Below are 25,049 nucleotides of genomic sequence, written 5' to 3'. Positions count from 1 at the left end.
TTCCCAATAAGTTTGATGTGTCACATGACCCTCTTCCTATTGAAAAAACTAAAGTTGGGTTCAAAATGGCCGACTTCAAAATGGCCGCCACGGTCACCACCCATCTTGAAAAGTTTCCCCCCTCACATATCCTAATGTACCACAAACAGGAAGTTAATATCACCAACCATTCCCATTTTATTAAGGTGTATCCATATATATGGCCCACCCTGTACTTGCTTCTCAGCATAATTTCAAAAACTATCAGGTTGTTAGTATATATTTTGATCAAAAAGTACAAGCCCACTCGCCACATCAAGGCCACCTATTTAGAGTGGGTCCCTAATGTCCCTAGCATAAAATGGCGTAGCACTGGGCGGCGACCACCACCGCTGTAACACCAGTGCCCACAGGGGGAAAGGCCCACTGGCAGAGCGGCCCCAATGCCACTCAAACCAGTCCCTGGGCCGCGCCCCCCACAATCACGGTGCCACGGCAGCAACAGACGCCGCACAGCACCACACCAGTGTGAACAGGGTCTAAAAGCTCACTTACCATATGCTCCCAGTCATACTGGGAGACTGCTAGAAAAGAAAAGGCCCTTGTGTAGCTACCTGCTACTTTATAGAGGGTTGGGCTGAGGGGGTGGGGCGGAGTGCTGTATACTAACAACCTGTTAGGTTTTGAAATTATTCTGAGAAGCAAGTAGATCAAAATACAAATGGTGGATGTGCGGCTATGTTTCTCTATTTGTGTAGTACATTTGTAGTCTCTCCGTTCTTCCATGGCCTGCACTCCACTCCACCCATTCGGCCCAGGCGTTATTAATTAGCAGGAGACTGCATAAGGGTTTCCTCCTAACATTCTCCCAGCCCTCTGGCAGGGAGCACATGGTAAATGTTCACACAGGCAGGGCCGGACTGGGTGTGAAAACCAGCCCTGGAAAAAATTACATACCAGCCCCATAGTGTTGCGTCATTATACCAGCACGTCGTCATTTTCTTGCTCATAAAATGTAAAATCATGCCTTTTAAAGCATATTAGTTTCCCCACATTAGGTGCAGTATAGTTCCCCCCACATTAGGTGCAGTATAGTTCCCCCCCACATTAGGTGCAGTATAGTTCCCCACATTAGGTGCAGTATAGTTCCCCCACATTAGGTGCAGTATAGTTCCCCACACATTAGGTGCAGTATAGTTCCCCCCACATTAGGTGCAGTATAGTTCCCCACACATTAGGTGCAGTATAGTTCCCCCCACATTAGGTGCAGTATAGTTCCCCCCACATTAGGTGCAGTATAGTCTCCCACATTAGGTGCAGTATAGTTCCCCCCACATTAGGTGTAGGATAGTTCCCCCCACATTAGGTGCAGTATAGTTCCCCCCACATTAGGTGCAGTATAGTTCCCCCCACATTAGGTTGGCAGTATAGTTCCCCCACATTAGGCTGGCAGTATAGTTCCCCCACATTAGGCTGGCAGTACAGTTCCCCCACATTAGGTGCAGTATAGTTCCCCCACATTAGGTGCAGTATAGTTCCCCCACATTAGGTGCAGTATAGTTCCCCACATTAGGTGCAGTCACTGAGGACAAGCAGGGCTCTGTACACCGAGGACAAGCAGGGCTCTGTACACCGAGGACAAGCAGGGCTCCGTACACTGAGGACAAGCAGGGCTCTGTACACCGAGGACAAGCAGGGCTCTGTACACTGAGGACAAGCAGGGCTCTGTACACCGAGGACAAGCAGGGCTCTGTACACCGAGGACAAGCAGGGCTCTGTACACCGAGGACAAGCAGGGCTCTGTACACCGAGGACAAGCAGGGCTCTGTACACAGGGGACAAGCGGGGCTCTGTACACTGAGGACAAGCAGGGCTCTGTACACTGAGGACAAGCAGGGCTCTGTGCACTGAGGACAAGCAGGGCTCTGTACACTGAGGACAAGCGGGGCTCTGTACACTGAGGACAAGCAGGGCTCTGTACATCGAGGACAAGCGGGGCTCTTTACACCGAGGACAAGCAGGGCTCTGTACACCGAGGACAAGCAGGGCTCTGTACACCGAGGACAAGCAGGGCTCTGTACACCGAGGACAAGCGGGGCTCTGTACACAGGGGACAATCGGGGCTCTGTACACTGAGGACAAGCAGGGCTCTGTACACTGAGGACAAGCGGGGCTCTGTACATCGAGGACAAGCAGGGCTCTATACCAGAGGACAAGCAGGGCTCTGTACCTGAGGACAAGCAGGGCTCTGTACACTGAGGACAAGCGGGGCTCTGTGCACTGAGGACAAGCAGGGCTCTGTGCACTGAGGACAAGCGGGGCTCTGTACACTGAGGACAAGTGGGGTTCTGTACACTGAGGACAAGCAGGGCTCTGTACACTGAGGACAAGCGGAGCTCTGTACCTGAGGACCAGCGGGGCTCTGTACGAGAGAGAGAGCAGCCAGGGTGGCGGGCGCACTGATCGGTGGCACAGTGAACTCCGACGTTGCGCTGCTGCGCTTAGACGTGAGGTCACGTCAACCCCACGGTGACGTGACCTCACGTCTAAGCGCAGCAATGCGCCACGCCAGAGCTCAAAGTGCCTCTCCCTGGCAGCCGACCACCCAGGGCCGTAAGTAAGAAGCAGGGCCGGCCTGGGACAGTGCAGGGCCGGCCCTCTTTGTCTGATAAGATTTTTATTGCCGGCACCAGGCGGCCTATGCGGGCCGCCTGTGTAGCCCGCTATGGGCTGGTGCAAGGATTTTTGCGGCCCTAGGCGAAAGTTAATTTTGCCGCCCCCTTGACCCCGCCCTTTTACTCGCCCCACCATACTACTGGGCTGACACACTGTAACAAACCCTTTCCTCATGTAATCTCCTTACTACTGGGGTTACACACTGTAACAAACATCCTCCTAATGTAATCTCCTTACTACTGGGGTGACACACTGTAACAAACCTCCTCCTCATGTAATCCCCTTACTACTGGGGTTACACACTGTAACAAACCTCCTCCACATGTAATCTCCTTACTACTGGGGTGACACACTGTAACAAACCTCCTCCTAATGTAATCTCCTTACTACTGGGGTGACACACTGTAACAAACCTCCTTCTCATGTAATCTCCTTACTACTGGGGTGACACACTGACAAACCCTCTCCTCATGTAATCTCCTTACTACTGGGGTGACACTGTAACAAACCTCCTCCTCATGTAATCTCCTTACTACTGGGGTGACACACTGACAAACCCTCTCCTCATGTAATCTCCTTACTACTGGGGTGACACTGTAACAAACCTCCTCCTAATGTAATCTCCTTAGAACTGGGGTGACACACTGTAACAAACCTCATCCTCATATAATCTCCTTACTACTGTAGTGACACACTGTAACAGACCCCCTCCTCATGTAATCTCCTTACACAAGCATAGCATACAGTATAAAGGGACTCAACAACCAGTATCTGTGTATCTATAGGGGGATTAGATACACAGCTCCGCAGACAATATCTCACATAGAGCGATTAGATAAGTGTTTACCAACCAGGGCGCCTCCAGCTGTTGCAAAACTACAACTCCCAGCATGCCCAGACATCTGGAGGCACCCTGGTTGGCAAAAACTAATATAGAGGTATATACCAGCTGTATACAGATCTGTATACCATATAAGTGATTACAGTTACATTTTGGGACTCACAATTACATCTCTTCTGATCAGCGTCGTCCTCTTTCCTTTTCTTCTCCATCCGGCTCAGACCGCCATGGCGTCTTCTTTCAGCCAAAACTTCATCTCTTCAGCATCTGCAGGACAAACCTGTTAGACTCTGCATTTTTCCAGCGCTCTCTATTGCCGATCCCCCCTCCTGCCCCCCTGTGCGATTTCATTAACTCCCCCCCTCCTCTCCCTTACATGAGGAGGTTTGTTACAGTGTGTCACCCCAGTACTAAGGAGATTACATGAGGAGGTTTGTTACAGTGTGTCATCCCAGTAGTAAGGTGATCACATGAGGAGGGGGTTTGTTACAGTGTGTCACCCCAGTAGTATGAAGATTACATGAGGAGTGGGTTTGTTACAGTGTGTCACCCCAGTAGTAAGGAAATTACATGAGGAGGTTTTTTTTTTTACAGTGTGTCACCCCAGTAGTAAGGAAATTACATGAGGAGGAGGTTTGTTACAGTGTGTCACCCCAGTAGTAAGGTAATTACATGAGGAGGAGGTTTTTTACAGTGTGTCACCCCAGTAGTAAGGTAATTACATGAGGGGAAGGTTTGTTACAGTGTGTCACCCCAGTAGTAAGGAAATTACATGAGGAGGGGGTCTGTTACAGTGTGTCACCCCAGTAGTAAGGAGATTACATGAGGAGGAGGTTTGTTACAGTGTTTCACCCCAGTAGTAAGGAGATTACATGAGAAGTGGGTTTGTTACAGTGTGTCACCCCAGTAGTAAGGAGATTACATGAGGAGGAGGTTTCTTACAGTGTGTCACCCAGTAGTAAGGAGATTACATGAGGAGGAGGTTTGTTACAGTGTTTCACCCCAGTAGTAAGGAGATTACATGAGAAGTGGGTTTGTTACAGTGTGTCACCCCAGTAGTAAGGAGATTACATGAGGAGGAGGTTTCTTACAGTGTGTCACCCCAGTAGTAAGGAGATTACATGAGGAGGCAGGGGAGGTTTAATGAAATTAACACTCCTCCACCCCTGTACAATTTCATTAACACACTCCCCTTCCTCCCCACCTCTGCATGATTTAATTGACCCCCCACCCCTGTACGATTTAATTAACCCCTCCACCCCACCCCTGTACGATTTAATTAACCCCCCACCCCACAACGACTTAATTAACTCCCCACTCCACTAATCCCCCCTCCCCAGCTGCCGTCTCACCTGCTCAGATCAGTCAGGGCAGCGGGCAGGCAGGAGGCAGCGTGTCTCCTCACCAGTGTGTCTCACAGCTGGGCGCGCACTCCGGTGATGACGAGTGACGTCCCCCTGTGCAGCGTCAGGGGCGTCACTCGTCCTCCAGTGCCGGCCCGCCGCAGGCCAATTAGAATGGTGAGCACGGCGGTAGGGTGATGCGGGGGGGATGGGTGGTTTCTCAGTCCTGCTCCATTCCTGTATTAACATGCGGGACGGGCAGGGCATGTTTTGAGCTGGAGCGTGCGGCTTTTCGCTTGCCGCGCTCCTCAAACATGGGACAGGGATATTATATGGGCTTTGCTGGGCAGTTGCAGCTACAGGCAGAGCGGCGCGCTATAGGCAAAACCGGCCCTGAGCCCGCTGGACCTATTTTCATGTAGGGGCATGGAGCCCCTACGTTAATCCGGCCCTAAAGCAGCCCCAGGCCCAGCGGCCCACTGGGATAATTCCCGGTATCCTGGTAGGCCAGTCCGGGCCTGCACACAGGTGAGGTGCTCTGTGTCGACCATTGTCGACCAGCTTTGTCTGTGGGGCTGCCTGGCCACTGGGTCGCTCCCCCTGTGGGCATGGTGTCTCGGAGGCGGTGGTCGCCGCCCCCATCGCTACTCCACTGTCAGGTTAGGGACCCACTCTGACTAGGTGGCCTTGACGTGGCGAGTGGACTTGTACTTTTTGATCAAAATGTATACTAAAAACCTGTTAGTTTTGAAATTTATGCTGAGAAGCAAGTAGATCAAAATACAAATGGTGGATGTGCGGCTGTGTTTCTCTTTGTGTTGTACGTTATATGGGAATGGTCCTAACCTTGGAAGTGGGAACTTAATGCAGATTCCATTTCTTTGGAGACAAAAGCAACACGAGTCGTGTCTCATTTTCCTCCTCCGCTGCTGCTGAAGCCTTCCTCATCTATGCCATCTCCAGAGTTTTTGTGATCTGGAGTATTGTTATTGGAAGTCTCCTTGGAAGCTCTGGAAGACGGATATCATGGTAGAGGCGTCTGTACCGAGAAACAAAGTTCCAGAAAAAACTTTTTGAAGGAGATTTATCATTCTTTTCAAAGTTGATCCCCCACTCTGCCCGCCCCTAGAAGTCGGGCAGAGCGGAGGAAGAGGATCCCGGGAGCTGCATGGGGACGGCGGAACATACCTGTGGGGGGTGGGCACGGCTGTAAGGACTGGGACCGGCGGCAGGCACACATGGAGGTGGCGGCAGGGAAGTGGAGGTGGCAGCAGGTGGCAGGCAAGTGGAAGCAACAGTGAAAATCGCCGGAAAGTGATATTCACTGCTGCTTCTAGGAGTTTCAAAACTACAACTCCCAACATGCTGGGAGTTGTAGTTTTGAAACATCTGGAGGGCCGCAGTTTGGAGACCACTGTGCAGTGGTCTCCAATCTGTGCTCTTCCAGATGTTGCAAAACTACAACTCTCAGCATGCCCAGACAGTCCAGGCAGGCTGTGAGTTTTAGTTCTGTAACATCTGGCCCTTCAGATGTTGCCAAACTACAGCTCCCAGCATGCCTGGGCAGTCTGGGCATGCTTGGAGTTTAAGTTTTGCAACATCTGGAGGGCTACAGTTTGGACACCAGTACTTAGCGGTCACCCAACTGTTCTCCTCCAGTTGTTGCAAAACTACAACTCCCAGCATTGCAAAAACTAGAGGCACACTGGTTGGATAACATTCTTTCCTAACTCAGTGTTTCCCAACCTGTGTGCCTCCAGCTGTTGCCAAACTTTAACTCCCAACATTCACTGACAGACCAAGCATGCTGAGAGTTGTAGTTTTACAACATCTGGAAGAGCACAGATTGAAGACCACTGCACAGTGGTCCCCAAACTGCAGCCCTCCAGATGTTGCAAAACTACAACTCTCAGCATGCACGGACAGCCAAAGGGCATGCTGGGAGTTGTAGTTGTGCAACAGCTCGAGGTTTGTCCCGCCCCCCCAACCCCATGTGAATGTACAGGGTACATTCACATGGGTGGGGGTTTACAGTAAGTTTCTCGCAAGTTTGAGGTGCAGAAAATTTTCCGCTGCAGCTCAAACTCCCAGCGGGAAAATTACTGTAAACCTCCGACCGTGTGAATGTACCCTAAAAACACTACACTATACAAAATAAAAAGTAAAACACTACATATACACATACCCCTTCGCAGTCCCCCCCCCCCCCAATAAAAATGAAAAACATCAGGCACTGCACTGTTTCCAAAACGTAGCCTCCAACTGTTGCAAAACAACAACTCCCAGTATTGCCGGACAGCCATAAACTGTCCAGGCTTGCTAGGAGTTTTGCAACAGCTGGAGGCACAGTGTTTGGGAATCACTGGCGTAGAATACCCCTATGTCCAAGCCTATGCAGATCACTAATTTAGGCCTCAAATACGCATGGTGCTCTCTCACTTCCGAGCCCTGTCGTATTTCAAGGCAACAGTTTAGGGCAACATATGGGGTATTTCCGTACTCGGGAGAAAATGCCTAACAAATTTTGCAGGGCTTTTTCTACTTTTACCCTCTAAAAGGTAAGGTTGTGGTCTATTCCAGCATATTATTGTAAGAAAAAAGAAAACAAAAATTTACAGTAACTTGCTGGTACTGACCCATACTTTTTATTTTCACAAAAGGTAAAAGGGAAAAAAGACCCCTAAAATTTGTAACACAATTTCTCCTGAGTATGGAAATACCTTATATGTGGATGTAAAGAGCTCTGCGGGCACACAACAAAGCTCAGGAGTGAGAGAGCGCCATGTAAATTTGTGGTGAATTGCACAGGTGTGGCTGATCGTTACAGTGGTTCTGACTTAAACGCAAAAAAAAAAGGAAACACCCACATGTGACCCCATTTTGCAAACTACACCCCTTAAGGAATGTAACAAGGGGTATAGTGAGCATTAACTACCCACAGGTGTTTGAAGAATTTTCGCTGCAAATTAAAATTTTATATTTTTTCACTAAAATGCTGGTGTTATCCCAAAAGGGGTAATAGGAAAAAAGCCCCCCAAAATGTGTTATCCCATTTATTCTGAGTATATTAATATCCCACATGTGGATGTAAAATGCTCTGCGGGCGAACTACAGGACTCAGAAGAGAAGGAGCGCCATTGGGCTTTTGGAGAAAGAATTTGGCTGGAATTGAAGGCCATGTGTGTTTACAAATCCCCCTTCGTGCCAGAATGGTGGAACCCCCCACAGTCACCCCATTTTGGAACTACACCCCTCACAGAATGTAATAAGGGGTGCAGTGAGCATTTACACCCCACAGGTGTCTGACAGATTTTTGGAACAGTGATCCATGAAAATGAAAAATGTAATTTTTCATTTGCACAGCCCACTGTTCCAAAAGTCTGTCAAACACCAGTGGGGTGTAAATGCTCACTGCCCCCGTTATTAAATTCTGTAAGGGGTGTAGTTTCCAAAATGGAGTCACATGTGGGGGGGTCCACTGTTCTGGCACCATGGGGGGCTTTGTAAACGCACATGGCCCCGACTTCCATTCCAAACAAATTCTCTCTCCAAAAGCTCCTTTTCTTCTGAGCATTGTAGTTCGTCCACAGAGCACTTGACGTCCACACATGGGGTATTTCCATACTCAGAAGTAATGGGGTTACAAATGTTGGGGGACATTTTCTCCTATAACCTCTTGTAAAAATAGTTAATATAGGAAAAAAACAACATTTTAGTGAAAACATTTTTTTTTCATTTACACATCCGAATTTAACGAAAAGTTGTCAAACACCTGTGGGGTGTTAAGGCTAACTGTACCCCTTGTTACGTGCTTTGAGGGGTGTAGATTCCAAAATAGTATGCCATAGGGACTTCCTAAATGCGACATGCCCGCCTAAAACCATTTCAGCAAAATTCACTCTCCAAATCCCATTGTGCACCCACAGAGCACTTTACTTTCACATATAAGGTATTTCCTTACTCGAGAGAAATTGCGTTACACATTTTGGGGGGCATTTTCTCCTTTTACCCCTTGTAAAAATTCAAAAACTGGGTCTACAAGAACATGTTAGTGTAAAAAATTGAGATTTTGAATTTTCTCCTTCAATTTGCTGCTATTCCTGTGAAACCTAAACCTAAAGGGTTAACAAGCGTTCTGAATATAATTTTCTATACCTTGATGGGTGCAGTTTTTATAATGGTGTATTTTATGAGGTATTTCTAATTTGTAGACCCCTCAAATCCACTTCAAAACTGAACTCGTCCCTGAAAAATTCTGATTTTGAAAATTTTGTGAAAAATTGGAAAATTTCTGCTGAATTTTGAAGCCCTCTGATGTCTTCCAAAAGTAAAAACCTGTCAACTTCATGCTGCAAACATAAAGCAGACATATTGTATATGTGAATCAATATATCATTTATTTGGTATGTCTATTTTCCTCACAAGCAGAGAGCTTCAAAGTTAGAAAAATACTAAATTTACATGAAATTTGGGAATTTTTTACCAAGAAATGATGCCAGTATCGACAAAAATGTACAACTATGATAAAGTAGAATATGTCACAAAAAACAATCTCGGAATCAACTTCATAAGTAAAAGCATCCCAGAGTTATTAATGCTTAAAGTGATAGTGGTCAGATGTGCAAAAAATGCTCTGGTCCTTAAAGGGGTATTCCAGGCAAAACCTTTTTTTATATATATCAACTGGCTCCTGAAAGTTAAACAGATTTGTAAATTACTTCTATAAAAAAATCTTAATCCTTCCAATAGTTATTAGCTTCTGAAGTTTTCTGTCTAACTGTTCAATGATAATGTCACGTCCCGGGAGCTGTGCATGATTGGAGAATATCCCAATAGGAACTGCACAGCTCCCCGGACGTGAGTCATCAGAGAGCAGTTAGACAGAAAACAACAACTCAACTTCAGAAGCTAATAACTATTGGAAGGATTAAGATTTTTTAATAGAAGTAATTTACAAATCTGTTTAACTTTCTGGAGCCAGTTGATATATAAAAAAAAGTTTTTGCCTGGAATACCCCTTTAAGGCCAAAATGACCTTAAGGGTTTAAAGCAGAAAAGTTTTCCCCTATGTTATTATCCTAGTTCTTTATCTACCCTTTATGACCAGTAGCGTTGCTAGAGAGTGACGGAGGGGGGGGGGGGGGGGGGGGGGGTGTACTGCATTGGGTGACACCCTGACGGGCCTGCCTGGCACTAAATAGCTGCACTCCAACTATCCTGCAACAACCCATCCACCCTACTCAGAAATTAAAAAAGTATTAGAAACATACTATTACCCACCCCAAAATGTGCATGAAGCTGCATTACAATGAAGGTTTCTCTTTTTTTTTTTTTTTTTTAAGGAACATTTTCGTGCTGCATATGGGTTATTTACCTAGTCTGTAAAAATTCTTACACAATTATATTGTACCTTATTCTATTTTAGCACAACATTAATTAAAAAATTTAGTTGGTACGTCAGCATTAGAGATGTTACGAATTTTCCGCCAGCGAATGGTTCCAGGCAAACATATCATGTTCGATCCGCCCCCTATTCGTCATCATTGAGGAAACTTTGACCCTGTACCTCACAGTCAGCAGACATATTCCAGCCAATCAGCAGCAGACCCTCCCTCCCAGACCCTTCTACATCCTGGACGGACTCCATTTTAGCTTCATTCTGAAGCTGCATTCATAGTGAGAAGAGGGATAGTGTAGTTGCTGCAGATTTAATAGGGAAATCGATAGCTAGGGTAGTGTATTCAGTGTCCACCACAGTCTTGAAGGACTAATCTGATCTCTGCTGTAAGGACAGCACCCCTAAAAAAGCCCTGCCTGCCTGCCAGCGTGTGTTTCAGGTTCACAGCGTACAGTGTGCCCACTTGCCCAGTGCCACCACTCATATCTGGTGTCACAATAGCTTGCATTTTAAATATATTTTAATATAATAGCAGTCAGTTACCTTCACACGTGTGTTTTGCAACAGCTGGAGGCACCCTGGTTGGGAACCACTGGTTTAAAGGCGTACTTCGGTGGAAAACTTTTTTTCTTTCAATCCACTACAGTATTCAGTGTCCACTACAGTCCTGAAGGACTAATCTGATCTCTGCTGTTAGGACAGCACCCCATAAAGCCCCTTTTATTGCTAGAACATCAGTCTGCATTTTTTTTTCCGTGTGTAATCTAATAGCAGTTGCTTGCCTGCCAGCATGTGTTTCAGGCTCACATCGTACAGTGTGCCCACTTTCCCAGTGCCACCACTCATATATGGTGTCAAAATAGCTTACATTTAAAAGAAAATAAACTTTTTTGACTGTGAAATAATATCAGTCAGTTTCCTTCACACGTGTGAGTTTTTGGGCCTGCCAGGGCACAGTGTCACACCAGTGCAACTCATATCTGGTGTAACAGTAGTGTACATAAAAAAATAAAAAATTTTTTTTTTTGACTGTAATAGATTGAATAGCAGTTAGTTGTCTACAAGCGTGTGTGTCAGGCCTACAGCGTCTACTCTGCCAACTTCTGCCAGTGCACAGTGCCTCTCATATCTGCTGTCACAGTAGCTTGCACGCATAGTACCTCTAATCGAAAAAAATGACAGACAGGCCTCTGCTTCATCGACGTCCGGACAATCCAAGATAGAATAGTCTCTAAGCCGGCTGTGGACCAGCCTGCGGCAGTCCTGGACGGACATGTCCTCCCTGTTGTAGATGAGGCGACTCCTGGCCAGCCATATAGCATCCTTAAAACAGTTCATAAGGCACCAGGCCTCCCGGATGGCCTCCACGTCGTGAACCCCAGGAAAAAGTCCATAAAGCACCGAATGGTACGATAGGTAGTTCCTGGGTAGATTAAACTGATAAGAATAGAACTCCTTAACACACCACTCCTATCTATATTGCACATTAGATTGCACGCGCAGTGCCCCAAATTTGAAGTAGGAGGACCGACCAAGCATCTTTTTGCATCTCCCGGTTCCTAAAATCAATGCCATATACATGTCTCCTGATAGGGGACATAACAGGGATTAAAGTGATAGGAATAGTACTACTTAACACACATTATAATAACGCAGAGAGAGGAGTCTGAAGAAGAGGAGTCAGAGGAGGAAGGTGGCTTTGAGGAGGTGGAAGACCAAACACAGCAGGCGTCCCAGGGGGCTTGTTGTCACCTTTCGGGGACCCTTGGGGTTGTACGTGGCTGGATGGAGGAAGAGACATTCAATGACATCTGTGAGGACAAGGAATGGGACATGGCTAGCTTTATATCCAACCTTGTGCAAATGAGGAGTTTGCGGTTGTGCAAATCGTCTGTTTGCGGTGAATTAAACGCGGCGTTTGGTCTGTCACTGCGAAGCGGGTGTAACCCCTACACTACCTGATCGATACAACATCATACCTGATGTTTTAAAGCACCTTATTCCAAAAATTTAGGAACGTTAGGTGATTTATGCCCTTTATGGATTAAAACCAGACTCTATTTCAACTATGTAATTTTCCATGGGATTTTTGCCATGGATCCCCCTCCGGCATGCCACAGTCCAGGTGTTAGTCCCCTTGAAACAACTTTTCCATCACTATCGTGTCAGAAAGAGTCCCTGTGGGTTTTAAAATTCGTCTGCCTATTGAAGTCTATGGCGGTTCGCCAGTTCGTGAACATTTTCGGAAATTTGCGTTCGGCGTTCGCGCACGGAAAATTTTATGTTCGCGACATCACTAGTCAGAATGTATGTGTCCTAAAATTAACAAGGTGTCCAGTGTGTATTTTCAACCTTAAAATTAATAGTTACATATCAGACAGGAGACTCATATCTTGCATTAATCTTTCTTTATTTAATGCCCATAGCAGAAATATCTTTATCCAAAACTTATTTAATAAAACATTTTAAACTACATATCCCGGCAGTCCCCTGTGAACTCCTCCTCCTATCCCAGCATGCTGGCTGCTATATAAGGGACTGCTTGAAGATCCTCCTTCTCTTTCTTTCTGCTCATGGCAGACAGATAAGTATTCATGGTGTATATGTTTTCTATATCTTTCTATGTGTATGTTTCTCTGTATTTTGGGAGGTTTTGTCTATTCTTTAGTGGTTATATATACCACTAGTTCGTTTCTCTATATTTTTTTCTTTCTGTTTCAATTAGTTTTCTTATCTATTATTATTGATTCTTACTTATTATTGTTTTGTTCTATGTTCAGCACATCAGCGCTCAAATCTTTTTCCTTTGTGCCTGGTGCGCTGCTCTGATCCTCCCCCCTTTTACTTCCCCTCTCTTCCTTACCCAGCGCCATTTTGTGGCTCTTCGCGCGTCTTCTTTTCCCTCCTTCCCGCCGCTGACTCGTCTGATACGGGGAAGGAGGAGAGGAGGGCGTGTCTTCAACGATGCGCGCCTGGTGACGCGTGTTTGCTGATGCCGCACACCCAATCACAGCGCTCCTAGCCGTAATCTCCGTGGGATTTCGGCAGGCTTCTCTGTAACTGGCATACGCCTCCTCTCTCCGTTGCATTGTTGTGCGAGCGGTTAGAGGAGCGCCAACGGTTCTTAGGTTGCGGTCAGTGTCATTGCTAGTCAGCTCTGGTAGAATTTAATACCTCTCTGCCTTCCTCATTAGTCCTGCCTTCACACACTAGTACTAATAGTTCTTAACTGTGGGGCTCATAGCTGGGGCTCATTACTTTGATAGTCTTGCTGGATACCAGTAGCTACTTGATAGCTTTCAGATAGTCTATTATGGCAGGGGATAACACTAAGGCTCCTTTCCCTGGCATGTCTAGTACTGCTGGTGAGGCGATAGAGTTAGAAGCCTCCCACATAATGTCAGCATCTCAGATACAAGACCTCATTAATAGGTCCGTCCAGGCTGCATTAGCTTCTGCTGTTCATCCCTCTACTTCGGGGGAGAAACCTACCAGAGGTAAAGCGCTGAGTAAGCGTAAACATGTTACTGGACACTCCAACTCCCCGGCAGGGGAAGAAAACAATATGCCCCAGACAGGACCCACTCCGGCCTGTCACACCCCGCATGTTAAGGAATATGACCGACCCTTGGTCCTTAAGGAGAACAACCCTAAGTGGCATAAGTCAACTAATAGAGCAAAGCCGAACCCTTTTGACACGTCCAATGATGAGTCTTCTGAAGCCTCTGAGGTGGCTGAGGCCACGGACTCAGAATCTGACATAGAAGATGCGGGGTTCATGGCTGAAAATTCTGACTCCACTCCTGACATACCATCCGAGACACTTTTAGATTCGCTTGGCCAGCCATTTTTTAGCCCGGAAGCAATCACACATCCTCGCTCCGGGGACTGGACACCGTTACCGCAAGTCGCGGACTATATAAAGTTTTGGACCAGAAGGTCCCTGGACCGATTCAATCGCAACAAATTGCGAGCCGAGTGCCCCAGACCTTACGTGGCCAGAAAGGTAGCTTTTACACCGGAAATAGACCCGGTCTTACTGAAGTATTTGACTTGCTCCGGCAAATATGCAAAAAAGGGAATTGAAAGATCTTTTAAATTGATCCAAGATCGTGTCTTGGACCTTCTAGGTCCGTTGACCAAGATACTTAACCTTTCCGAACAGGCCGCTTCCACTGCCCAACCTGTGGATCTGGTGCAGCTGAGAGGCTGGGCCCAACGTGCAATCTGCATGTTGGGCAGTGCCAACACAACTTGTTCCATTGAGCGTAGAAGGTCCATTTTGATGAAATTGGAACCCCAGTTATCACACTTGGCAGAAACCGAGCCAGGCCCCTCAGCGGAAGGTCTGTTATTCGGAGAGGACCTCATAAAGAACATAAATAAATTTGTGAGCCTTTTCACTGGCTTAGATAAGGCTCAGACTTTGTTAAAGAAGGTGGGTCCAAACACAAAGGTTTTTGGCAAGGCCGGCAGGGGCAGAGGGCGACCTGCTGGTTGCTCTGCCCAATACAGGCCCTACGCTAGATCAGCTACCCAACCGTACGCATTACCTGTGGCACAACCTGCTCCCTTCTTCCCCCCTCGTGGACAACCCTGGCGAGGACGTGGAGTCCGAGTATTTCCCAGGTCTCGCCCGGCAATCGGTGAGTACACTCCCAATTCCTCTTCCACACACATTGTTGGGAGGCAGACTGAGGTATTTTATCCACGTCTGGTCCACGATTACGGCAGACGCTTGGATCCTCAATACGGTAGCAGGGTACCAGATAGACTTTCAATCTCTTCCAGAATTGAACATTATTCCACATCCCATTCGGTTTTCTTCCCTAAACATTGCTCTCATAGACAACGAGCTTCAAGAGCTTGTATCGAAGCAGGCAGTGCAAGAGGTAGATCGTCTCTCTCCCGGGTTTGTCAGCAACGTATTCCTTGTCAAAAAGAAAGATGGCGGTTATCGCCCTGTGATCAACCTAAGGGATTTAAATCAACACGTGACTTACCGTCACTTCAAGATGGAAGGGATCCATCTGTTGCGCGACCTGCTATGGCCGGGCGACTGGCTAGTAAAGGTCGACTTGAAGGACGCATACCTCACCGTCCCCATGCACCCGTCCTCCCAACCATTCCTAAGGTTTTTGTGGAGGGATCGAATGTGGCAATTCACTTGCCTGCCATTCGGGTTGTCATCGGCCCCTTGGTGCTTCACCAAATTGCTCAAGCCAGTAGTGGCAGCTCTCCGGAGCAGAGGAGTACGTTTGATTATCTATCTGGACGATTTGCTAATCATGGCACACTCCTGAACGCAGGCCTTGTTGCACAGCCAGTGGACGGTGTCTTTGTTGGAGGAACTAGGGTTCCTGATCAACAACAAGAAATCCGTGCTGATTCCTTCACAGAAGATGGAGTTTGTAGGTTTGCAGGTGGATACCAGGCAAGCCGTACTGCGTTTGCCCAACGCCAAGCTGGCCCTGATTCGCAAAGAAATCTGGGCAGTATTGCGCAAGGGTCGGGTATCGCTAAGAATGATAGCTCGAATTGTCGGCTTGCTGGCAGCCTCCATTCAGCCGATTTTTCCAGCCACTCTCCACTATCGGGCCCTTCAGAGACTCAAAATTCATTCATCTTCGGCAGGGTTTACGCTATGCGGACGAAATTTCCCTTTGTCCGGAAGCGGTTGCAGAATTACACTGGTGGCTTTGCCATGCCGTCAAATGGAATGGCAAAACTATATTCAATTCCTGCCCAGATGTTATAATAGAGTCGGATGTGAGCCGCCACGGTTGGGGAGCTCGCTGTGGGCAGGCCACAACAGGAGGGAGTTGGTCCAAAGAAGAATCTCTTCTTCACATCAACGCGCTGGAACTCATGGCGGCATTTTTTGCCATCAGGAGTTTTCTTCCGCACAAGTCCAATTGTTGTGCTTTGTTATGCATGGACAATGTGGCGGCAGTGCAATATGTCTTGGGGGCACGAGATCCAGAGTTTTGGTGGACATTGCATCCGACTTCTGGCATTTCTGTCTATCCCGGGACATCATTCCAGTGGCGGAATACCTACCAGGTGTATCCAATTCAGTGGCGGATTGGAATTCCCGATACCTGTCCGATTCCAGCGACTGGACTCATGATCGCTCGGTGTTTCTGGCGATTCGAGATCTTTGGGGTCCGTTGCATACGGACCTTTTTGCTTCTCGTCTCAACTGGCAGTTACCCCGCTTTTACAGCTGGAGGCCGGACCCGGAAGCATCAGCAGTGGACGCTTTTCGCCAACTATGGCCGGAGGGGATTCACTATGCGTTTCCCCCCTTCCAGATGATTACCAGAGTGCTTTTCGAGGTAGTGACTCAGAGAGCGACGGTGGTGCTGATCCCCCCTTGGTGGCCGACGCAACCGTGGTTTCCCCTTCTGCTGGGAATGTCTGTCGATTACCCCAGATTGCTTCCCCAGTCGCCTCAACTTCTCACGAACCCGACCATGGGACTCCATCAGTTGGTCGTGGAAGGCAACCTTCCGCTCCTCGTGTGGTTGGTTCCGGGGTGCCAGACACAGGTGAGGATCTTTCACAATCAGCTAGAGACCTCCTCGCCTTGGCCCCAGGGACTAGATCGGCATATCGATCAGCCTGGGCCTTGTGGGTTCATTGGTGTGATCAACGACAAGTTGATCCCGTTCAGGCACCTGTTTCAGTCATAGTGAATTATCTAGCGGAATCATTTGAGGCTGGGAAGTCTTACAGTTCGCTTAATGTTTACAGATCCGCTATAGCGGCATATCATTGCCCGGTAGATTCTTTACCGGTAGGCAAGCATCCATTGGTGTGCCGATTGTTACGAGGAGTGAAATTTAAACGTCCTCCTCGTCCTAGGTATCAATCGACTTGGGATGTCTCCCGGGTCTTAGACATGTTTTCCTCTTGGGAAGACAATGACTCACTGTCCTTAAAAATCCTGTCATTCAAATTGACTATGTTACTATGTCTGGTTTCCATTAAGAGGGTGTCGGAGGTTAGAGCTCTCGACATTTCTAGACGACAGTTTTCACCTGAAGGGGTCCGGTTTTCTGTTGTTCGCAGGACCAAAACGGGACTACAGTCGGTCTTTTACCCCTTTTTTCCGGCGCATCCCCGACTTTGTGTGGTACGTTGTCTTCAGGCGTATGAGACACGTACAGCATCTTTGCTATCTCTTACTCATACTCAACTATTAGTATCTTATGTTCAACCTCATCTTCCTGTCACCTCGGCCACTTTGGCCAGGTGGGTGCGGTCGGCCATGGAGATGGCGGGGATTGACGTTTCCCTGTTTGGCGCCCACTCTTCAAGAGGGGCTATGGCCACTAAAGTAGTTACTTCTGGGGGTTCACTTTCAGATCTCTTATTAGCTGCTGACTGGTCGTCTGAATCGACTTTTCGGCAGTTCTATTTCAGACCAGAAGAACATTCTCTGTGTCGGTTCTCTGATTTGTCTCCTTGTTGTCTATGTTATTTTAGTGGTAGCTTTAAACTTGCAAGATATGAGCCTCCTGTCTGATATATAAATCGAGATTTTCCTAGCTTGTGACGGAAAATATAAGTTATATGAAGACAGGAGGCGAGTATCTTCCCTCCCTACCCTCCCTATTATGGTGTTTTTTGTTTTCCTTCCAGGGTATTGACAGAAGAAGACAAAGACATCAGCGTTTCGGTGCAGCCTTGTTACGCCGAGCGCTCCGGGTCCCCGCTCCTCCCCGGAGCGCTCGCTTCTCTCTCGCTACCGCAGAGCTCCGGGCAGCTCCACTGACCCGGTGCGCTGCGATACCGTCTCCAGCCGGGATGCGATTCGCGATGCGGGTAGCGCCCGCTCGCGATGCGCATCCCGGCTCCCGTACCTGACTCGCTCTCCGTCTGTCCTGTCCCGGCGCGCGCGGCCCCGCTCCCTAGGGCGCGCGCGCGCCGGGTCTCTGCGATTTAAAGGGCCACTGCGCCGCTGATTGGCGCAGTGGTTCCAATTAGTGTGTTCACCTGTGCACTCCCTATTTATACCTCACTTCCCCTTCACTCCCTCGCCGGATCTTGTTGCCATTGTGCCAGTGAAAGCGTTTCCTTGTGTGTTCCTAGCCTGTGTTCCAGACCTCCTGCCGTTGCCCCCGACTACGATCCTTGCTGCCTGCCCCGACCTTCTGCTACGTCCGACCTTGCTTCTGTCTACTCCCTTGTACCGCGCCTATCTTCAGCAGTCAGAGAGGTTGAGCCGTTGCTAGTGGATACGACCTGGTCACTACCGCCGCAGCAAGACCATCCCGCTTTGCGGCGGGCTCTGGTGAAAACCAGTAGTGACTTAGAACCGATCCACTAGCACGGTCCACGCCAATCCCTCTCTGGCACAGAGGATCCACTACCTGCCAGCCGGCATCGTGACAGTAGATCCGGCCATGGATCCCGCTGAAGTTCCTCTGCCAGTTGTCGCCGACCTCACCACGGTGGTCGCCCAGCAGTCACAACAGATAGCGCAACAAGGCCAACAGCTGTCTCAACTGACCGTGATGCTACAGCAGCTACTACCACAGCTTCAGCAATCATCTCCTCCGCCAGCTCCTGCACCTCCTCCGCAGCGAGTGGCCGCTTCTGGTCTACGACTATCCTTGCCGGATAAATTTGATGGGGACTCTAAATTCTGCCGTGGCTTTCTTTCCCAATGTTCCCTGCACTTGGAGATGATGTCGGACCAGTTCCCTACTGAAAGGTCTAAGGTGGCTTTCGTAGTCAGCCTTCTGTCTGGAAAAGCTCTGTCATGGGCCACACCGCTCTGGGACCGCAATGACCCCGTCACTGCCTCTATACACTCCTTCTTCTCAGAAATTCGAAGTGTCTTTGAGGAACCTGCCCGAGCCTCTTCTGCTGAGACTGCCCTGTTGAACCTGGTCCAGGGTAATTCTTCCGTTGGCGAGTACGCCGTACAATTCCGTACTCTTGCTTCAGAATTATCCTGGAATAATGAGGCCCTCTGCGCGACCTTTAAAAAAGGTCTATCCAGCAACATTAAAGATGTTCTGGCCGCACGAGAAATCCCTGCTAACCTACATGAACTCATCCATCTTGCCACTCGCATTGACATGCGTTTTTCCGAAAGGCGTCAGGAGCTCCGCAAGGATATGGACTTTGTTCGCACAAGACGTTTTTTCTCCCCGGCTCCTCTCTCCTCTGGTCCCCTGCAATCCGTTTCTGTGCCTCCCGCCGTGGAGGCTATGCAGGTCGACCGGTCTCGCCTGACACCTCAAGAGAGGACACGACGCCGCATGGAGAATCTCTGTCTGTACTGTGCCAGTACCGAACACTTCCTGAAGGATTGTCCTATCCGTCCTCCCCGCCTGGAAAGACGTACGCTGACTCCGCACAAAGGTGAGACAGTCCTTGATGTCTACTCTGCTTCTCCACGTCTTACTGTGCCTGTGCGGATATCTGCCTCTGCCTTCTCCTTCTCTACTATGGCCTTCTTGGATTCCGGATCTGCAGGAAATTTTATTTTGGCCTCTCTCGTCAACAGGTTCAACATCCCAGTGACCAGTCTCGCCAGACCCCTCTACATCAATTGTGTAAACAATGAAAGATTGGATTGTACCATACGTTTCCGCACGGAGCCCCTTCTAATGTGCATCGGACCTCATCACGAGAAGATTGAATTTTTGGTCCTCCCCAATTGCACTTCCGAAATCCTCCTTGGACTACCCTGGCTTCAACTCCATTCCCCAACCCTGGATTGGTCCACTGGGGAGATCAAGAGTTGGGGGCCCTCTTGTTTCAAGGACTGCCTAAAACCGGTTCCCAGTACCCCTTGCCGTGACTCTGTGGTTCCCCCTGTAACCGGTCTCCCTAAGGCCTATATGGACTTTGCGGATGTTTTTTGCAAAAAACAAGCTGAGACTCTACCTCCTCACAGGCCTTATGATTGTCCTATTGACCTCCTCCCGGGCACTACTCCACCCCGGGGCAGAATCTATCCTCTGTCCGCCCCAGAGACTCTTGCTATGTCGGAGTACATCCAGGAAAATTTAAAAAAAGGCTTTATCCGTAAATCCTCCTCTCCTGCCGGAGCCGGATTTTTCTTTGTGTCCAAAAAAGATGGCTCTCTACGCCCTTGCATTGACTACCGCGGTCTTAATAAAATCACGATAAAGAACCGCTACCCTCTACCCCTCATCTCTGAACTCTTTGATCGCCTCCAAGGTGCCCACATCTTTACCAAACTGGACTTAAGAGGTGCTTATAATCTCATCCGCATCAGAGAGGGGGATGAATGGAAAATGGCATTTAACACTAGAGATGGACACTTTGAGTATCTGGTCATGCCCTTTGGCCTGTGCAACGCCCCTGCCGTCTTCCAAGACTTTGTTAATGAAATTTTTCGTGATCTCTTATACTCCTGTGTTGTTGTATATCTGGACGATATCCTGATTTTTTCTGCCAATCTAGAAGAACACCGCCAGCATGTCCGTATGGTTCTTCAGAGACTTCGTGACAATCAACTTTATGCCAAGATAGAGAAATGTCTGTTTGAATGCCAATCTCTTCCTTTCCTAGGATACTTGGTCTCTGGCCAGGGACTACAAATGGACCCAGACAAACTCTCTGCCGTCTTAGATTGGCCACGCCCCTCCGGACTCCGTGCTATCCAACGTTTTTTGGGGTTCGCCAATTATTACAGGCAATTTATTCCACATTTTTCTACCGTTGTGGCCCCTATCGTGGCTTTAACCAAAAAAAATGCCAATCCCAAGTCTTGGCCTCCTCAAGCGGAAGACGCCTTTAAACGGCTCAAGTCTGCCTTTTCTTCGGCTCCCGTGCTCTCCAGACCTGACCCATCTAAACCCTTCCTATTGGAGGTTGATGCCTCCTCTGTAGGAGCTGGAGCGGTCCTTCTACAAAAAAATTCTTCCGGGCATGCTGTTACTTGTGGTTTTTTTTCTAGGACCTTCTCTCCGGCGGAGAGGAACTACTCCATCGGGGATCGAGAGCTTCTAGCCATTAAATTAGCACTTGAGGAATGGAGGCATCTGCTGGAGGGATCAAGATTTCCTGTTATTATTTACACCGATCACAAGAACCTCTCCTATCTCCAGTCTGCCCAACGGCTGAATCCTCGCCAGGCCAGGTGGTCTCTGTTCTTTGCCCGATTTAATTTTGAAATTCACTTTCGGCCTGCCGATAAGAACATTAGGGCCGATGCTCTCTCTCGTTCCTCGGATGCCTCGGAAGTTGAACTCTCTCCGCAACACATCATTCCTCCTGACTGCCTGATCTCCACTTCTCCAGCCTCCATCAGGCAAACTCCTCCAGGAAAGACCTTCGTCTCTCCACGCCAACGCCTCGGAATCCTCAAATGGGGTCACTCCTCCCATCTCGCAGGTCATACAGGCATCAAGAAATCTGTGCAACTCATCTCTCGCTTCTATTGGTGGCCGACTCTGGAGACGGATGTCATCCCTCTTCCTGGTCTTCCTTCAGCGCCTCAGTTGGCTAAACAATTTTTTGTACACATTTTTCGTCTTCACGGGTTGCCCACACAAATAGTCTCGGATAGAGGCGTCCAATTCGTGTCAAAATTCTGGAGGGCTCTCTGTAAACAACTCAAGATTAAATTAAACTTTTCTTCTGCATATCATCCTCAATCCAATGGACAAGTAGAAAGAATTAACCAGGTCTTGGGTGATTATTTTGTTTCCTCCCGCCAGGATGATTGGGCAGATCTTCTACCATGGGCCGAATTCTCGTATAACTTTAGAGTCTCTGAATCTTCCTCCAAATCCCCATTTTTCGTGGTGTACGGCCGTCACCCTCTTCCCCCCCTCCCTACTCCCTTGCCCTCTGGTTTGCCCGCGGTAGATGAAGTGACTCGTGATCTTTCCACCATATGGAAAGAGACCCAAGTTTCTCTTTTACAGGCTTCATCTCGCATGAAAAAGTTTGCCGATAAGAAAAGAAGAGCTCCCCCCATTTTTGCTCCCGGAGACAAGGTATGGCTCTCCGCTAAATATGTCCGCTTTCGTGTCTCCAGTTACAAACTGGGTCCACGCTATCTTGGTCCCTTCAAAGTCTTGTGCCAAATTAATCCTGTCTCTTACAAACTTCTTCTTCCTCCTTCTCTCCGTATTCGTAATGCCTTTCATGTCTCTCTTCTTAAACCACTCATCATCAACCGTTTCTCTCCCAAATTAGTTTCTCCCACTCCTGTCTCCGGTTCTTCTGACGTCTTCTCAGTGAAAGAGATACTGGCCTCCAAGACGGTCAGAGGAAAAAAGTTCTTTTTGGTGGATTGGGAGGGCTGTGGACCTGAAGAGAGATCCTGGGAACCTGAGGACAACATCCTAGACAAAAGTCTGCTCCTCAGGTTCTCAGGCTCTAAGAAGAGGGGGAGACCCAAGGGGGGGGTACTGTTACGCCGAGCGCTCCGGGTCCCCGCTCCTCCCCGGAGCGCTCGCTTCTCTCTCGCTACCGCAGCGCTCCGGGCAGCTCCACTGACCCGGTGCGCTGCGATACCGTCTCCAGCCGGGATGCGATTCGCGATGCGGGTAGCGCCCGCTCGCGATGCGCATCCCGGCTCCCGTACCTGACTCGCTCTCCGTCTGTCCTGTCCCGGCGCGCGCGGCCCCGCTCCCTAGGGCGCGCGCGCGCCGGGTCTCTGCGATTTAAAGGGCCACTGCGCCGCTGATTGGCGCAGTGGTTCCAATTAGTGTGTTCACCTGTGCACTCCCTATTTATACCTCACTTCCCCTTCACTCCCTCGCCGGATCTTGTTGCCATTGTGCCAGTGAAAGCGTTTCCTTGTGTGTTCCTAGCCTGTGTTCCAGACCTCCTGCCGTTGCCCCCGACTACGATCCTTGCTGCCTGCCCCGACCTTCTGCTACGTCCGACCTTGCTTCTGTCTACTCCCTTGTACCGCGCCTATCTTCAGCAGTCAGAGAGGTTGAGCCATTGCTAGTGGATACGACCTGGTCACTACCGCCGCAGCAAGACCATCCCGCTTTGCGGCGGGCTCTGGTGAAAACCAGTAGTGACTTAGAACCGATCCACTAGCACGGTCCACGCCAATCCCTCTCTGGCACAGAGGATCCACTACCTGCCAGCCGGCATCGTGACAAGCCTGATATGTTCTGTTGCAATTGTTCCTTAAGGCTAGGTTTCCACTTGGTTTTTTTTCTGGCAGTTTTTGGAAAACTGCCACTGCAGTTTTTGAGCCAAAACCAGAAGTGTATTCAAAAGGAATAGGACATATAAAGGAAGGACTTACACTTCTCCTCCCTTATGGATCCACTTCTGACTTTGGCTCAAAAACTGCAGTGGCAGTTTTCCAAAAACTGCCGGAAAAAAAACCAAGTGGAAACCTAGCCTAACAGTTTTGTTCCCGGTTTTCGGTCCTGTTGGCCGGAGGTTCGGAGGTGCCGAAGGGGAGCTGTCCCGGATTCCGGTGTTCCGTGGTTCTGTTGACGGTCAAGCAGTTCGCATAAAAAAAGAGGAGGAGGATCTTCAAGCAGTCCCTTATATAGCAGCCAGCTTGCTGGGATAGGAGGAGGAGTTCACAGGGGACTGCTGGGATATGTAGTTTAAAATTTTTTATTAAATAAGTTTTGGACAAAGATATTTCTGCTATGGGCATTAATTAAAGAAAGATTAATGCAAGATACTCGCCTCCTGTCTTCATATAACTTATATTTTCCGTCACAAGCTAGGAAAATCTCGATTTATTAGTTAAATCATTTATTTTTTTCTATAATTAACATTAACATTAATGTAGTAGCTTTGTTTCATGATGCAGAACAAGAACAGTTGGTAAAGTTGGTGTTACTGTCCTTTTCTGCAGACGTATGCACTTTGTTAAGCCAGGTTGGACCTGGAATACATAAGCGACTTTTAAATGCAGATGCAACTTTTTTTCTTCATAAATAGCAACTATTGCATTTGATAAATACATGATCAATGCAAAGTAAAAAAAATATATATATACATGGGGAGATTTCAGAAATGTGCTTTGGAATAAGCAAAAATCAAAAAGTCGCAGCATGTATAGAAAAGTCGCACGTGCGCAAGTACGTAAAGCTTAATAAATCTCCTTCCTTGTGTTTACCTTGTGCTTTCCTGTTTTTTTATGTGGCTGGCATGGGATAGGATCTCTTTTGGTTTATGAATGCACAGTGATGTGGGTTGTGTAATGCAACCTACATTTCCCATGAATCCTCTGGCTTTGGGTGGGATGTTTGATCACTGTAGCTAGTGCTGGAGGTCACCCAGGTAAACTCAGACTTACAAGTGGGTTGAGGTCAGTTTACCTTGGGTGAGATATTTAAATATTACTGTAATTTCTGTTCCAGCGATAGTAATCACACCATTGTTTTTCTCCTCACATTTTTAAAGGTCTCTTGTGCTGCTTTGAAAATATGAAAACATATGAGAGTTCATTTTCGCGACACTTTTCTTTTTTTTTTCCGTCAAAATTGCAGAGTTTGGCACAGAATTTTGAATCAAGGAAAATTCTGGCGGAAGCATCTCACACAATATTCCATGATTACCAGTGCCCATAGAACCAATAACTATATGAATAAAACTTATCCAGGGGTTAAATGTGAGTGCAAGTGCAGTGACCATGAAAAAAAAGGACCAGGCCCATTTTCACCTTAGGGACCAGGCCAATTTTATTTTAGCGTTTTCGTTTTTTCCTCCTCGCCTTCTAAAATCCATAACTCTTTTATATTTCCATCTACAGAAACATATAAGGGCTTGTTGTTTGCGTGACCAATTGTACTTTATAATGAAACCTCTCAATTAACCATAAAATGTACGG

This window comes from Hyla sarda, chromosome 2 (assembly GCF_029499605.1).
Source record: "Hyla sarda isolate aHylSar1 chromosome 2, aHylSar1.hap1, whole genome shotgun sequence".
NCBI classification, from domain to species: domain Eukaryota; kingdom Metazoa; phylum Chordata; class Amphibia; order Anura; family Hylidae; genus Hyla; species Hyla sarda.
Note: the sequence above shows the minus strand (reverse complement) of the source record.